The sequence below is a fragment of the Diorhabda carinulata genome, chromosome 3 (assembly GCF_026250575.1).
Source record: "Diorhabda carinulata isolate Delta chromosome 3, icDioCari1.1, whole genome shotgun sequence".
Classification (NCBI taxonomy): Eukaryota; Metazoa; Arthropoda; class Insecta; order Coleoptera; family Chrysomelidae; genus Diorhabda; species Diorhabda carinulata.
Window position 1 is genome coordinate 14,860,387 of NC_079462.1, and position 18,836 is coordinate 14,879,222.

General features: G+C 30.5%; 1 protein-coding gene across 3 annotated transcripts in view; it reads right to left on the reverse strand.

The window, feature by feature from the left end:
• Window positions 1–18,836, reverse strand: part of LOC130891806 (5-oxoprolinase) — a 189,028-nt gene that overhangs the window by 62,935 nt on the left and 107,257 nt on the right. The window lies entirely within an intron of this gene.

The following is an 18,836-nucleotide window of genomic DNA, read 5'->3' on the forward strand; positions in this document are numbered from 1 at the left end:
TTTTTATAAGTTCGAATTTCATATAATCATTCTTCTCTCATTGTCCTGACGTGGCCAAATCATATTAGTTGACCTTCCTCGATTTTGTTTTAAACTAATTTCAAGTCGAAATTTTCTCTTTTAAAATTATCTTTCATTTTGTGGCATCTTTTAATTATTTATTTTTCTTAGAAATCTCATTTCTCTTTCTTCTGCAATTGCCCATGATTCTGATTCATATGTTAATATAGGTCAGGCTACTTTTTTATATATTTCTGTTTTCATTTGCTTTGTACTCATTTCTTCTACTGTATATTTTCTTACTGTGTTTTATATTTTCTTTTATAATTCCTTGGTATCTCCTTTTAATTATAATTTCTCTGAATCTACAATATCTAATGTTTCCATTTACTGCTTTTGTTTTGCATACTACTGTTTGTTTGTTATTTTTAGCCAATTCCTCACCAGTAGGTACAAGTCAATTGCAATTACCGAATCTCTTCTGATTTTGATACCTTAGCATTTTTCTACATAAATTTACTCACTAGGTAGTAAATAATTATGAATTTTTGTTGTCTACTTTGGACTTCTCTTATTATTTTGTCTTTGAGACTATGTAGTTATGATAATAAGTTCATTATTCATTCAATAATCTTAATTTTTTATCTCTTCTCCTTGTTTTTCTTCAAACTAATCAATACCTTCGCTCTCTTTTAACTCTCTTCCATTAAGGTACAATTATTATTATATTGAAGTTAATATCATATATTCCAATTTATCTTTTTTTGTGTTTGTTTCCTTCATTTTCTTTTGCCCCCATTTCTTGTTCTTCATTCTACCTTCTAGCTTAATCCTTGGTTTCTCTTCCGTGCGATTTTCAAAATTTCTTTGCCGTTCTCAGTGGTTTTTCTCTTTTTATTTTTATTTCTCTTCATTGTTAAGCTCTAGTTATCAGTTTTTTTATCATTCACTATGTCACTAATTTATTCTGATTCAAATTTTACTTTTAATACTTAACTTCATATACCCGACTTCGACTTCATTATCTTCTTCTTTTGCTTTGTCTCTAGTAATATTTTATTTCTCTTCATTTTTTTTTGTTTTGTCAGATTCAATATATACCTTGTTTCTTCTATCCTTCAAGTTTTTTTTTAGTAATATATTGATTTTCCTGTTATGTGTGGAGTTCTATATCCTACGAAAAGATATGTGCTGTGGGTAACAATTCAATTATTATCAATTTCATTATTTTTTTCAAAGAATTATTATTTATTATTATTATATTATATTATATTTAAACGAGATTAGGACGAGTTAAAACTAATAATAAATGATACAAAAACCTCAAATAGCTAAGACGCAAATTTGGAGAAACTAACATCAACCCGAATAGAATAAAATATAATAATCTAAGACAAGATATAGTGTACGAAATATTAAATAGAATAATATATTTCTTGTTGAATTTTAAAGATTTTCGACGTTTCGGCTTCTATTTTGAAGCCATTATTAACAGAGAGTGGGGATAGGGTGGTTATTCGTTTATTGTTAGTTAAAAAGTGATCCGATCTGCTTACTCCACACAACGAATCATCTTTTTGTTGGTTGATGAAATTCCAATGAATACGCCGATTGAGGAATTGTAATCTTGATATCAATAATCTCAACGTCTACAGAAGTTCAACAAATTATAAGAAATGTAATCAATGAAAATTACTTGCTGATGAAGCTATGATAAAGATAAAGAAAAAATTTATAAAGCATTATATTTTTAATTATAATTTCAGGCTGCTTCAGCTTTTCACCTTATAGAGACATGTAGTTGGGATGTTGGGATGAAATTGATGGCATGAGAAATTTCAATTCTGTCCTTTTTAAAGAATCACCCGATACCAACCAAAGTTCCTGGAAACTTTAAGTTCAAAGACAAATTCACAAAGAAAATCGGAAGTTTTAAACATCCAGACAAGACAAGCTTTTTCCAATTACCAAAACCCAACCCAAAACTGTAAATGTACAGAACAGGCTGTAGGAATAAATGTTTCGATTTATGGCAAAAGATGTATCCTAATGCTTGAAATTACCGAATCCGGAAATATATACAGGCCAGTATTTTCGAAGTCATCTGCGACTATTATAGTTGATGTAGGGATAGATCTTTTAACTATAAAACGCAATATTGCTCAATCGCTTATCTTCAGTTGTATGGCCAAATTAAATATCTAAAATTGTAACAAAATCTATTCAGCCTACAGTTCTATTGGTACCTGTACATCACAGCACGCGTTCAGGCGTGGGGTTAGGTAAAGTTGGGCCTTACCAATACAGCGGAACAGGTCGCAGTGAGCTCAAGTTTCTGGAGAGACCCGACGCTTGGATTTGTGAACGTCTCTATTAGAGCGTGGTCGACGTCCTGTTGGAACAAATAATCAAACACCGGTACACCTGAGTTTTGTGAGAGACTAAAGATAACGCCTGCGGAGACTTAACAATGTTTCAGGGGGCCTTAAGAAATGTGAGAAAATTTCCATATATCTAAATTTAACAAACTGTGATTTATAAACTGGTCACTACTTCAGGCGAACATAAGCTACTATTTTAAGTAATTCAGGTGCCAATTTCATCCTATTGCAATGGCATGGTGATTTAAAAAGTTCAAGACGCTATTAGTAACAAAATTGAAATTGTCCATTTACATAGGTTGTTCAACCGAATTTTTAATTTTTAGTAATTGATGAAATTTCTTATGAACGATATTTTTTTTAAGCGTAAAATGAAATCACCACTTTCAAATTCCAGCTCCTCTGTAAGTATTTTTTATCAATTAAAGGTAAAATAGATGACTTATATGCAAGTAAAATCGACTAAATTTTAAATTATTCAAGATTCATCAATGTCTATCTAGTCAAAAAAATTTATATTAATGGGGTTCAAATGAAAGAGGTTCTATTGTACTCTCCTGGCCTTGGGTATGATTGTAATAGTGAGAGCACATTAAGATATTGTTATTGAGTATGTCAAATAAACAATCCCTTTCTAGAAATTGCACACCAATGAAATAGATGAAAAGAATCTCGATGCATTGTCAGCAGATTCCTAGCAAACAAGTGAAAGTCAAATACAATTTTCATTATATTTTCTCTTCTAATACTCAACAGTAAACTCACATTTATTTTATCTCATAAAATATATCTACCTTTCAATTTTAATCAACATTTATGTTACTATCTTCAAAATAATCTGTTCGTTTTAAAAGTTCTATAAGAAAGTATTCGCATAGTGTCGGAAAGATTTTGAGATTTCGTCGTTTTAATGTTTTAAGTACGTGTTCTCGAACTTTGTTTTCTTCTATAAAGAAAAGTATGTAAAACTTTTACGTGCAGTGCAACAAAAGGATTATAACAAGATGCTGGTTAAGAACTTTGGATACAGTAGGACGTTCGAAACAAGCTTCTCTGGATTTGTGAAAAAAGTAGGAATAGACGGTTATGTAAACTAAGTTTTGCAAATATTTTTCCAAAAAAAAATCATTTTTATTATGAAGGAAGCTTTGATTATCAAAATTACAATACGAAAAGTTCTTACCAATGAATAAAAACAAATGCGAAAATCGATCTATAAGGGAAGGCTATTTGTGTAATTGTGGTTGTGAATGGTTTGACAAATACAGACTATTGCCAAGCGAAAATAACGAATACGTTGTAGATATTTTCAATTCACATTGTACATTGTTAATAATTCACTTTACACGCACTATTTCAGTACTTTTAGGCCACAAATATTACTGGGCAGTTGGATCACGAATTAAATAACTTAATTAATTAATTGAAAAATTGTTTAACAAAAAAAATAAATAAACCGGTTTCAATAATCTGACTACAGTTATCGTTGAATGTCAAGACTATATAGAACACTCTATGCGTGTTTATGTTCTCTTAAATACTTATCCTATTGTATACAAAAGCTATAATTGATTATATTTATGGTCGTCTCGACACATCAATATAAAAATAAGGGTGAATAGTTTGATTAATTATTAGAACTTCAAGAGTCCAAAGGACATATGAAACTGCTTAAGTAAGACGTTGACAATAAATAAGTAGAAGTTAAAGTTGAATAAGTCTACCGTAAAATGTATTTAATGGATGGATATGTATCCCCCTATAGTACAACCCTCAATTTATTATTTCATTCTCAAATTTGAAGTAAGTTATTGTGAATTAAAAATTACACAAACACACCACACCTCGTAAGATCTTATTGATTCAAAGTATTTGGTAGGAAATGAACTGGAAATTGAAATTCAATTGCTCATAAAGTCCTATGGAAACGAGTTTTTCACCATTAGATTAATTTATATAAGTTAAGTAGATAATAAAACTCCCTTTTGTAGTGCCCGATTGTTCAAACTGAAACTTTGAAACTAAGAATGGGAATGGAATATTATTCCTAGTGTGCTATTCACTATAAACAAATTGAAAAATTGAATATTAATTTAATATGTAACAAATCATCAACACTTTGTTAACTCAATTTCGTCTAGAAATTCTGAGAGATTTTTCGTTGCATCATCGATTCTGACTAGATTGTTAGAAGTTGAAAAAAAAATACAACGCATAGGTTTTCTGTTCTACAAATTCATGAGTATTATACCAATAGATCGCTAGTTTTCACATAAGCAAAGTTATATAAAATACACAGAAAACGCATGATGTGATAAATCTGCCGAGATTCGTGTAAAACTACGTTCTGTCAACGAATGCGACGCATACAGCTTACAATTTATTCTATTAGTTTCTGTAGAATTTATTATAAGCGCAGACATTTTATTTTTTGTATTGTAGTATTCTAGTTAAAGTAAATCTACAAACAATACTTATATAATCAGAGAGAAAAAGTTAATATTTAAGTATGAAAATCATTCACTAATTAAGTTTATTGATTGATAGAGATCTAATTGTATACGTATCTTTCTATTAATAGTTTTTATGTTTTATTTTAAACTAATTAAAAGCGAAACAGAGTTCAATAACGTGCATTTTCTTCTTTGGCATCAACAACAGTTTGTAGCTTGAGATAATGCTTGAAGCTAATTTAAGGTCAGATCTGTTAGCTCTACTTCGCTATCTGATGGTAATTTTGTACAATTTTTGAATTATGTGGTCTAGCCTTATCGTGCACAAAGGAATTTGTTTTTCAACAAGGGAACCGACTACTAATTCCAATCGCAGATGCTCTTGTGTATACTGGGATAAGTCATCTTCATAACCGTTTTTTCTCCAATTTAGACTCATCTGCGAACATTACATTTGACAATTGATAGACCTTCCAATCAAAATGATACTGCCGTTGTATATGGTGGTCAACAAATATCAAAAACTTTAAGATATTAACTTTTATACAATTATTTTCAATAAATAATTTGAAAATTTATATATCATTGATGTTGTGATTGATATTTTTATTATTAAAAATTCACTAAATGGCTTAAAAAGAGTGTAATGTTGGAAATTAAGGTAATAAAAGACTTTTAAGTATTTTTAAGAAGAAATTCAATTTTACAATGAAAATAGTATATTTTTATAAAATATATAAATAGAAATTAAAAAACAAAATTTCATTTTTCAAAAATTAAGTTAGAAGCTTATTCTTGAATTTCTTAGTTTTCTAATTATACTCCATTTAATCCATCACCCTCTTTATCCATTAGCCTTAATCATCAATCCAAATTCAATGTGAAGGGGGGGTAGAAGAAGGGATATAAACTTAACATTTTGAGATACCGGTTAAAACTCACTTCTTGCTTGTCAATATTTTTCAAGGCGCAATCGGTACTGGTAAATCTTTATTATCGAGAACAGATTATATAGCAGACGACAAATTTGGATACTCGATCTTGTGCTTTCCTTTCTTAGAATAACCTTCATTGTTTGTTACACAAAAATAGCAGTTGTCAAAATGGTTAGTAGGTTCCCGCCATACCATTGGAATTGCAAAAGGCATGCTTTTTTTCTTCCTATTCATTCACTGGACCTATGACGCGCTACAACTCATACAACACACGTGGGGGGGGGGTACTGCTTGTCTTGCTCTCCAATTAAAGTACCAAAATATTTGCGAATAAAATTTGTCAGGAGACATTTTGCAGCTGCGGCACATTTGACTCGACTTTCGACTTTATAACCACTTATTGCACTAACCACAGTCAACAGAATACTGATTTTTAATGTTATTTTTATGTTAATTTTTCTGAATAATACAGTTCAGGTATGTTTTTGGCCATAAAAAAAATAAACAGGGTTCATTAATTTATTGAAAAGTGGTACTTGCTAGGGTTTAATAAATATTTTTTTTCTTATTGGTAATAGTCAATATTCTAGCCAACATGGGAACCAATGATCGATAACGGTTACGGCTCGAAAAAAATACATCATAGTATGAGAATTTTTTGAATTGTACTTATACAGAAAACAGCGTATGATTAATAGCTTCTCCACAAATATCACCAATAAAACATAATCCGGAATTAAAAGAACAACAACTAAACATGCCTCTTCAGTATTAGAAAAACAATGGCGTAGCAGTGCTGCTACTTGCTTTGTATAAAGTACAAAATATAATATGTTCTAGACTAGAGACTTTCATTTGATAATCATATTAATTGAGATTTTTAGCAATAACCAAAAAATTAATCTCTCAAATATATTAGGTTTCAGAAGATACTATTTTGGAATTTATCAATGTTGTCTTTGATTTTGGCAGGGGCGTTTCATATAAATGTAAATATATAATAAAGATGTAAATACATGTTTACACAAGTGGATTATCATCTAAACCCACCATATTTCCCACTCTACCAGCCTTCTAACGGTATTATTTGTACAGCAATACGGAAAGCCTTTATAAGACAATATGGCGAGGTTATGATAACGTTTACACCCAGCTGTGCATCATAACTTAAAAGTAAACTCTAAAATACTAAATTAGGGCAACAATACCTCAAAAAAGCGAGAGAATTTGTTCTGTTTGTTTCAAAAATATACTTAATAAATGCGGTCAACGGCTAAGCTATCGTTTGAAAGACTCGTATTTCAGGTAACTAATATATTATATTTAACGAACATTTAATTTCTACCCAAAATGTAGAAAGTTCTTAGTAGTGTTTCTCTTAAATTAAAATGAACTCTCCGCATAATGGTCATTAAAACTTTCGTATTTATTAAGTGGAGAATAGCGATAAAGAAAATTGAGATTACGTATATTTCCAATGAATTTCAATTAAAACGAAATATAATCTTTTCAAAACGGTACGAGAGAGGAAAATACAAGAGTGCTGAAATATAACAGTGGATAGCTTTTAAAAATTTTTTCTAGATTTGAATAAAATTATATATTCAAATATTTAGTAAATGCAATATTTGTGAGTTGGAATAAATTTATTAGATCAAGTACTAATTTTATTTAAAAATACTGTTGCCTCTGGATTATTTTCATTCGCAATTTTCAGGTAGTTTGACATAGATTTTTATATTAATATTGCTCATCATTGGTCATTATGTAAATGCATCATGGCTGCCGCTAACAAAAATCAAGTAAATCAAACAAATTCCGAACGTCAAATTTTATTTAATATTTTGAGACCGGTTTCAAAATAAAATAAAAAAGCAAAGAAAAAACGTGTCTGTGAATAACTGAAAATAATTATATCTGTTGCTGCATCGCTTTTGGAGCCTGTTGGACAGATTGGTTGTTACGCGAAAAGTAACTAGACTTCTTTCTAGAATTGTAGCTTGCACATAATAAAAATTGCACCAAAGCAATAATATTGCGAGTGCAAAATTTTGCATGAAATAACCAGCTGCACTTCATCTGCGCATGCTTTTCGCCTTGCATTGCATTGCACGTTGTATTGCTTCATGTCAATCAGCGATTAGATAGATTTGATATGTAACATCTTCGTTGGTTTTATTGAATGACAACAATGTCAACGTCATTATTTTTATGATAACTTTTTTAGAAATCTGGAGAATGTCTACTTTACCGGTAAATTTCAATATTTACAGAGTCGCTTGGCGTATGTCCGAAATGTTTGCCAAATACCCTTATTTCTGATTTACACCGGTAATTGTCGACATCCACCATGGACTGATAGTGAAGGTTGAACATGTTGGAGATTTATATTTTCTTCTTCGTAATTCAGTCCCTAAAAAACGTCACATTATCGCCTCTCATATTGAAAGGATTGACCAAGAATTTAGTATACACAGTACATTCTACATGGGAAAAGAAGATAATAGTGATACAGAATTCCTTATTTCTTTAATTCAAATTTCATTTATCGCAACAGCTTAAACTATTATGACACTTTGTATTGAACAAGAATTCTTTGCTTTTACAAATTCATTTATTTGTGGAACACTTCCTTTTGCAATGCCAGCGAGTATAGCTTTGTCCCCCGCTTCTTGAATTAGCTGCAACTGCTTCTATTAGCAACATTTTTTGAAAAGAAATCTCATCTATGAGAAATAACTTTTATTAACAAATTACAAACAGAATACGTGTGTAAGGCCGGGTTCCTTCACTTCCTAATAAAGTCCCTACTAACTATTATTTACCGAATAACCAAAAATTCGGTGTCTTCACCTTCTAATAAAGTAAACCTCCGATTAAATTAAGTTATTTGCCAAATACGTTATTAGACAGTCACAAGTGTCAATTAAATAGTTTAGTAGAAACTTAACCTTTAATATACACCATAAGTGGTTTATTTGTTGATTATACCTATATTTGATTAGTTCATTTTTGGAAATATTCGTCATACAAATTATTAAATATTTAATATGGATGCTTTTTAAGATTTAGAAGATTTGTTTGATGTAGAATTGATTGAGGAAATACAGAAAATTTCAGAACGAGCTTATTCTTTTTCCTTTCCTATCAATTATTTTCAATATAAACTATAATTTTCAAACCAACAAGCGACTACTTCAACATTAACCTTAACAAAACACGCACAGATCGTTGTCACAAACACAAATCATAGGAAACCGTCAATAAAAGAACATTTTTTCACTTATTTCTTTCCTTATTCAATACATGAACGATTGCTATATAGGCATCTTTCATAGTGTTACCAAAAGTGGACTAATTGTTAAATACATAATAAAGTGACAAATAATTATTAGTTAATTCGGATTTAAACTAGGGCGAAGAAACAATTTAAAGTTCCTACTGAAGTTATGTGGCTAATAATTATTTGGCACCGGCCCTAAAGCTGACAGTACCATTTTTATTTACCAGTTTATAGTTGGATTCTTCTATTTCAACATTACGTTTTAATCGTCTGTAATTCAAAGATGTGGTGCATTTAATTTTGACACAAAGTACTTCTTAAATTATTTCATAATACTTTTCTTGAGAAAAATAAAAACAATTATCTTCTCGTTAACCCGCAAATAATGCATTTAACTCTTCAAGAAGAAGATTGCGATTTATTGGAATATCCATTTTGTATAAATTGGAATGTCCGAGAAAAATTAATAAAACGGTGCTCTCACCATCAAACCTTGCAGCTGACTGACTCCAAGCAGAACAAAGGATTTGGCGGGACACAGCCAGTCGACCCTTTGTCGGCTCCTCTCTTTTCGATTTCTACCAGAACATATCTGTGATTTTCGACATACACCGGTAAGGGTCCACATGTACAGGAATGTAAGGATATATTCGATCTTTCACCGTTTGCGTTTGTTAGTGTCGGTCTTTCACGGTAACGTATATACATCTGGAGAAGTGGCTATTAACACTCTTTGTGATAAGCACATATTGACAATTGACCAACCAAATATTTTGAGAAAGAAACCCTCTACTTAAAAAACCATATTGTTAGGATTTTGAGGAGAGTCGTTTCGTTTTTCCAGTCACACTGCATCTATACCTAGAAGATATTTAGTACCAGACCCTACATCTCATCGTTCTGGTTCCAAAATACCTACGCTCCTCTAAAATGAGGCTATTTTCTGGGATTTTGGTGTCCCACTTACTAAACTGTTAGTATTCCTTTTTTGAACCGTCTGTATAGTGTATACCAGAGATAATTCGAATTTACGGAAGATCTTTATTAAACCATGGTTGGCGGTCATTAATTACCATTTCTAATAGGATGTCTGTATTCAACATGCTATGCATTTGATGCATTGGTTTATCACTTCCTTCTAGCTTTATCAATTAAAAAGTTCTTAGGTTCCCTGTCAGAATACCTGGCTTCAATTTTTCTGTCTGGTTTAGTCGCTAAATACATTTTCTTTCACTAAAAGATAGAGAAGGTAGGTTTAGCAAACCTCTATGGCTTTGGTAAGGCAGGATGACATTTCCCCTGTTAAACCCAACCATATCAGCCTTTAAATTATGTTTAGTTTTTTTCTGCGCTGTTGTTTGTTCGGTTTTCGATCACCAAACAAGCGTGTGTGATCACAGGTTTTATGATTTTTTTATATACCAGTGTATAATCTTAGACTTAAGTCCCCATGCATTGCCAACAAGATTGCAACACGTCATTAAAGCCGAAGTGGCTCTTGAGATTACCTTGTCTAGATTATTATTCCAGTAAGTGTTTTACCTAGAATGACTCCTAGATGCTTCACTTTATTGGAAAGTGTCTGTTGAGGTCCATTGAGGGAATACAATTGCTTTTTTCCACGCAACCTAGAAATTTCAATCTAGCGCTGCTAAATACAGTAAGAATTTTGTCCATTACCTATGGCCAGAATAGAGGTGATAGAACAATGTTTCAAAGAAATCGACTGTATTTTCTTATTTATATTGGAAATATTGTTTGAAATGACGACAAAAGAAAATACCTGAAAAATTTAGAGCCTTTAATATTGATATTAAGAGCTCCGGCGTCGAAAATTTCCCATTTGATTAAGGTCTGATATTTTTTTCTTTTGGAACTTTGGAATTCATTAACTCTTTAACAACTCATCGGACCAGTTGAGTCAGAACATATTTTTATCGAGAATTGAACGTCCTACAAAAAAATATTCTCATAATTTTTTAATATATTTACTTTACCAAAAGTTATTTCATGCCAAAGATGGATTGATTTAAACTTTTACATTTTTCTAATTTTCCGAAGCAACCATCAACTTTGTGCGAAATTTAATACAACTTTTTTTGTAGAACATTTAATTTCCTATAACTTATCTCCTAAAAAATTTACGATATTTTCTACAGATCGTAAGTTATTTGCAAAAAAACTGAAAACCTCCTATAACTTTTTAACGGCTTGATAGATTTGATCGCGAATGACGCCAGTCGAAAGGGCTTGACTGAACTTAGATTTTGACTATGGTTTGGACCGATTCGGACAGGTAGATTTTGAAAAAACTACGAAAAAAAATTTTTTTTAATGTAATTTTTAACTTTTATGGATAAACCATAATTTTCCTCGTTTCATAATTTGACTAAACAAGACAATTTTAATCAATTATTACTAAAAAAATGTATTAAGAAGGAAATTCGCGTAGATGACATTAATGTATGTAAATGCAGCTGAAATAAGTCTGCCTTGGATAACTCAAGATATTTTAATAAGAAAAAGTCCCGCTCAGATTTATCGATAAACTTTGCGCACTCTTTAAGTTGTAGAACTAATAAAATCTAAAGTTGCAAACGAGAGACTACCAAGTGCAGTAACGCTGTTTCTTTAGGGACAGCGACAACAGACAGCGATCGCAGGTGCTAGAGTTTCAATTAAATGCAATTAAATACGAAAGTCTTCAGTAGCACCAAAAACGTTGCGATCCAATGTAGAGGGAATCGATCGGATGCGAGCGACAATTTCAAAATATTTTTGTTTTTCTGTACGATTGGAAGCGTTTTGATACGTACTTGCATATGAAAATGCAAGCATGAACGACGTCGATATTGGATTACTTATGTCAGAATTACAATAACGTACTTACACCAAGTGATGGATTTATTGTAGTGGAATCTGATACTTTTGAGAAAAATATCCGAAACTGACAACAGTACTCAATACATCACAGAAAATCAAGATACACAGGAAGAATTAGACCATCACCATCAGAATGTCGCTATGAATCAACGTACAATTAGGAAATCTAGAACTTCACATAAAGGAACCAAGTCCATCAACTGGAAAACTATTTTCTAATGTCCTTTTTTTAAAATGAATGTTCCAAAATTGCAGTTGCAACAAATTTAGAGTCTTATGGTAGAAATAATTACAAACACTGTTGCACCTATATACGAGGATGTATTGATATCTATTTAGCCTAGACCAGTTCCATGCATAAATAAAATATTGCGTTACCATAGCAACGAACAATAACTTAGTAGAAGTGTCAGTGTAAAGTTTGACATCAAAAAAGTAAACCAGCGTTACGCAATAAATTAAAAGAAAAAAGATGTCCACCGAAATTGTGAAAATCGAAAAATTGGAGTATCGAGCCATCATCAAGTACCTGTATTTAAAAAGGTTAAGAGGTAAGCAGATTTACGAAGATATGCTTAATACCCTTGGTGATCAATGTCTTTCGTCTGTGAAAAATTGGACTGCAAGCTTCAAAAGAGGTAAATTTTCCGTTGAAGATGATGACCGATCGGGAAGGCCAGTTTCTGTGTCAGTCAGAAAATATCGATACAGTTCATGACATTTTGATTTTATCAGACCGTCAAATTGGGCTAAAACGGATATCTGAAGCACTGAATATTTCATACGAACGCGTTCATAATATAGTTCACGTCAATTTGGACATGAGAAATATTGCTGCAAAATGGATCCAAGACCTAAGAAGTTTCGTGTCCAATAATCTGCTGAAAAAGTTCTTGCTTAAGTTGTTTGGGATTGCCATTACTGACCACTCTGCGGGGAAAAATTAAAGAGAAAAGACGTGGAAAGCTATCCAAAGACGTTTTGTTTTTGCAACGCCCCTGCGCACAAATCTCATGTTGCCACGCAAAAAATTCGTGATTTAGGGTTTGAATTACTAGTGCACCCCCTCATTCACCAGATTTGGCTCCATCCGACTATCATCTCTCTCCCCAACACAAAAAAAGTAAAAAGTAAAGTCGTAAATTTTCTTCCAATTAGGAGGTAATAAAAGCTGTGGAGGTCTGGTTTGCAGAGCAAAAAGAAACATTTTCTTGCAGGTTCGCTGTAATAAATGTATCCAATTAAGAGGAGAATATATTGAGTAATAAAATATTTTGACATTTAAATTTTGTTTGGTTTCTCGTATCCTCGTATGTTGTATCTTTATCATCAATGGTTTCATCATATCATTTGGTCAACGTAATAATAACAATAAAGTTTAGCAAGACTTAGTAGTCGTAGCAGTCAGAAGAGTCGTTCTTGTGTTTATATTTCCTGCGTGTGTTTTGTTTTGATTTGTTTTGATTTCATTTGTTTTTGATAATTTGTTTTGCTAAACTTAACCTAACACTCTAAAGAAAAATAAACACTGAAATAAATATATACTCTACAATAGAAGTGAAAATGTCCATTACGAATGAGAATATTATAGAAGAGATAAAAAGAACCAAACAAGATCTAAAAGCTCTTTAGAAGCTGTAGAGGTAAGGTTAACACTAAAAACCGAAGATCTAAATAAGAGAATAAATAAACTAGAGATAGATAATGAACAAGAATTAAACAAAATTGAAAATATAGAAAGGATGTCTAAGGAAAATAACATTATCATTTTCGTGCTGAATACAAAACCAGGAGAAGTTACAGCTGACTACATCAAAAAGGAGATAAAAAGATTGGTGGATGTGAACATTACTGAAAGTGACCTCAATAACTATTATCACTTGAAAAAACAGAGAACCCCTCCTATCAAAATTGATTTCACATCATTTTTAAAAAAGCCGAAATACTTAAAAATAAAAGAAACTTGAGGGGCAACAGGATCTCCATTGCTAGGAACCTGACTGTCAAATAAAGACACTAGAATATTATTCTTAGAAAACATTAGAATCTAGAAAAGGGAAACAACGCAAACAATTGTTATATAAGAGGAAATCAATTATACGTAGACGGTAAAATATTTACAGTGGGAGATGTAAGAAGGCTAGAAGAAACTGAGAAGGATAAATACTACAGAAAAACCACAAAGTACTTCTAGTACACCAGTACCAAACGAAATACGAAAATAAACAAAACAAAGTATTAAAGTCAACGAAACAGTCTGCAGAAAATCAACACTCCAATGGAGACCATTAACAGGAATATAATCGAGGCAGGGGAAAAACAGAAGATAAAAACCTGCAGCATAACTGGAAAATAGGATTTATAGGCATTCGAATATGTAGAACTTGTCAACGTGTGTTTCCCCAGGACTATAATAAATTTTATAATGGACCTATATATAAGAGACTTTCTTATCGAAACATATGAACTTATGACATCCGAGGAAGTGAGGTGAGTTAATGATGTTAACTCAAATTTTAAATTTTTAAACAGTAATATACGTGGCTTAGATTGCAATCTAGATGAATTTTTGGTAGTTGTTGAAAGACTAAAGAACAATATTGGCTGTATAGTTTTGACAGAAACCAGACAAATACCTAATATTACCACATTTAATATTAATGGATACAGGACTTTGTATTATTATGGTAATTACAACAAAAATTATGGAGTAATAATATTCATAAGATCAAAAATGTATGTCTCACATCAATTAAGAGAACTGAATGGTAGTAACCATCTTATGTTGAAAATAAATTATAAAAATTAAGTCTTCATAATAAATTCATTTTATAGATCTCCTGCTAGTTATGGAAACAAGTTTATGAAGAAGTTGAACGATGTATTAGAAAATGATTATGAAAAATGCGACTACACGTTTTTTAGGCGATATTAATATTTATATTCTAGGTGAAACAAAGGGAACAAAAAACTATCTGAATATCATGGTTATAGATCAGCAATTAATATTCCCAGCAAAGTACAAAACATACTCATACTCATAGACTCATACAAAATTATTACAACTCATTATTGGAGAAAAAATGAAAAGACATTATATCAACTTTAATCGTCGATAAGTTGGTTATCGAAACGCGCGTTAGACTGTATAATTGTTAGTGTTGGTATAGTGGCGGTGTAAAAAGTATATTCAGTACTTCCTCACTGTTGAACACTGTTAACAGAAAAAAAAAAGAATATTTGAACTGTAAAAATGAAACAAAAAGGTTGATAAAGGAAGCAAAAAAAATTATCACAATGAGAAGGTAAAAAATTGAAAAAAATCGTCGATTAGTCGAAGCTATAGAAACTAGTGAATGAAGGTGTATTAAAAACAGAACGAAAGGAGAGTATTGAAGACAATAACAAAATAATTCATGATATTGAGTAAATGGCCAATATATTCAATAAGTATTTTATCGATGTGGGTAAAAATTTAGCTCATACTATTGATCGACCACGTAATTATAAAGAAAAGAAGATTGTTAGTGGCTACTCGTTATATTTGGAACCAGCAACTGAGAGTGAGGTGAAACAAATAATTAATAATGATTTAATACCCCTGGGTATGATAATATCAGTGCTGAAACGCTGATAATCGTAGTAGATTATCTAAGTCATTCACTCAGTGTAATAATTAATAAACAAATTCTTGAAAAAACATAATCTACTTTCAAATTCTTAATTTGGATTTCTAAATTATGAGTGAACTTGAGATGCAAACTTATCAACAAACACTATTTACGAATGCATAGATTTGGCAAAGGCTTTTGACAATCATTCCATTTTACACAATGTATTTTTTATGCCATTAAACAGTATATATATATATATATATATATATATATATATATATATATATATATATATATATATTGTTATGGTATTTATAGTGTGTAATGTTTATTTTTATAAATTTTATTTTAAATAAAATCAGATTTTTAATTTGGGCGCCATTAATAATTATTTGAATTTCTTTATTTTATTATGTTATTATTTTTTTTATTCTCAGGGTATTATATTGTGAGGTCAAATTAAAAAAATTTTATTGCGATAAATTGTTATGGTTATAAGGTCAGATTATAATAGTTTTAAGACCGAGTCTGTTCTTTATAATGAATAAAATATTCAAAATATACAATTTCTTAATTAGCTATTAATAATTATTTGAATTTCTTTATTTTATTATGTTATTATTTTTTTTATTCTCAGGGTATTATATTGTGAGGTCAAATTAAAAAAATTTTATTGCGATAAATTGTTATGGTTATAAGGTCAGATTATAATAGTTTTAAGACCGAGTCTGTTCTTTATAATGAATAAAATATTCAAAATATACAATTTCTGTATTAGCTATTACAATTATTTTATTTTACAAACATTCATTCATTCATTCATACTCATAATTACACTCATAAAACTAAATTATATGGAAATGTGAACTCAAATATTATATACTAAAAGAAATACTTAAACTTAATAGAACAGTACCTTAAGTGTTTGTTATGTTGTATTTTTATTTTTTTTTTTTTTAATTGGAAATTGTTACGGCCTTGCAGAATAAACAGATACTCCGCTGTAGTTCCACTCCTGTTCTTTTCCTTTTCACAACTTCTTTATCTTGGAAATTGTCCCTTTGTGAGTATTCTCACTTATTTCACTTTATCTAATTGTTTTCACTAATTTCTTATTACTACACTTATACAATTATTAATTATCAATCCTTTGAATATTTTATGCCTTTTATATCAATATTTTAATTTTTTTTAATTTTCAATTAAATTATTTTACTCTTTTTTCTCTTGCAAAAAAATGTCTCGTTGTTGATTTTTTTCTCCATTCTTTTTTTTTTTTAAACAAACTTTTTTTTTTTTTTTAACCAATGATATTTATTTTAAAAGTTAGTTACTAAATTGTCATTTCTAAATTTTTAAATTATTGTGACTTTATTCAAATAATATTATTCTATAATTTCTTTGTTGTATTTATTTCATTCCTATGTTATTAATTTTATCATTGCAGTTGTCAAAATTTTTATATTTTATCATTTATAACCTTAAAATTTATGTTGGTATGTCACACAAATTTTTGAAGTTGGTGCTCCTGTTTTATCTGTCAATTTATGGATTAAATTCTTTGAATATACAGGATTTGTCAAAATTAAATAATAATTTAGATTATAGTGTTGGTCAAAACTTAATATAAAGAATGTTATTTATTTTATTGTGATAAACTGCTCTAAGTAACCGAATAACAAAACTGAACTTATTGCTTTATTTATATCTTATTATTATTTAATAATTTATTTTGGATATATTCATACCATAACAATATATATATATATATATATATATATATATATATATATATATATATATATATATATATATATATATATATATATATATATATATATATATATATATATCGTACCAAACTTTCTATAATACAAATCCTTTCGGTTCGTTATCTGGGAAAATTATTTAACATTCTTTAATTGTTACAGTTTGTTAAATGAAATTTGTTTCCACAATATTGCATCTAGAACGTCTGTATAATTTTAAAACAGGTTTGAAGTTCTTTGTAGTTGATGATACAAATGGTGGAACATACCAAGTTTGACCTTGCTTTTATGTATATCATTACTCTCCGTGTATACAACGCAATTAGTTCTATTTTATACCATAACAAAATATGCGTTGTAGACATCGTACATTTTGCTCGCCACACGATATTACTCGCGCCCGCTCACGCTCACGCTGCTTAGAGCAAGGATGAATATCAAGGAATAACTCTAGAAATACTGAAAAGTTGTAGATGTGATAAATATCTCCGAAATCCGTACAGGAAAAGTAGATATATGTAAAGATTTTTTCCACAGAAATTTATGCTCGCGGCATATATTGAACATGTGTTTCTTTTTTTGGTTAGAATAGTCACTTTTTTCATAGGAAAATATCACCGCGTTTGTTTATTATTAATTTGTTTGTATTAGTCCAACAACTTCATAATATTTGTATTCATCTTAATATATATAAATCTCGTGTCACAATGTTTGTCCTCAATGGACTCCTAAACCACTTAACCGATTATAATAAAATTTGCACACCATGTGCAGTTCGATCCAACTTGAGAGATAGGATAGTTTAAATCTCAAATTATAGTCGCAATTTTAATTTATTGCTAATTATTCGTCTGTTATTATTTGACAGTCAAAATTATCTGTTAAAATTAATAATGTCAAATGCCACCGAAAAAATCTAACCTCAACAACGCGTGCACCAGAGAGGCACGACGCAAACGTGTTGTTGAGGTTAGATTTTTTCGGTGGCATTTGACATTATTATTTGACAGTCAAAATTATCTGTTAAAATTAATAATGTCAAATGCCACCGAAAAAATCTAAACTGAATAACGCGTGCACCAGAGAGGCACGACGCAAACGTGTTGAAAGAGCTCAGCAATTACCAGAACAAATCGAAACAAGAAATGCAGCTCAAAGAATCAGGACTGCAGAAAGTCGTGCACAAGAATCTCAAGAACAGCGTGACGAACGTCTGCGACAGAATATTACGAGAACAAGAGCGGCACGAGAACGAAACATAGCTACAGTACGAGTACTAGATCGACAAAGGCAACGGATCAGCCGCTCATTAACACGTGCATCATTCGTTCGGCTTGCCTTTGAATATGCACCAGATATTAACTACTCAGCGCATTCAAAAATTGCTATCGGTGGAATGGATAAAGTATGTCAATATTGTCAGGCATTGAAATTTCGGAATGAAGCAGCCGGCATGTGCTGCGCATCAGGAAAAGTTGTGCTGTCACCTCTACCCGCTCCGCCGGAGCCTTTATTATC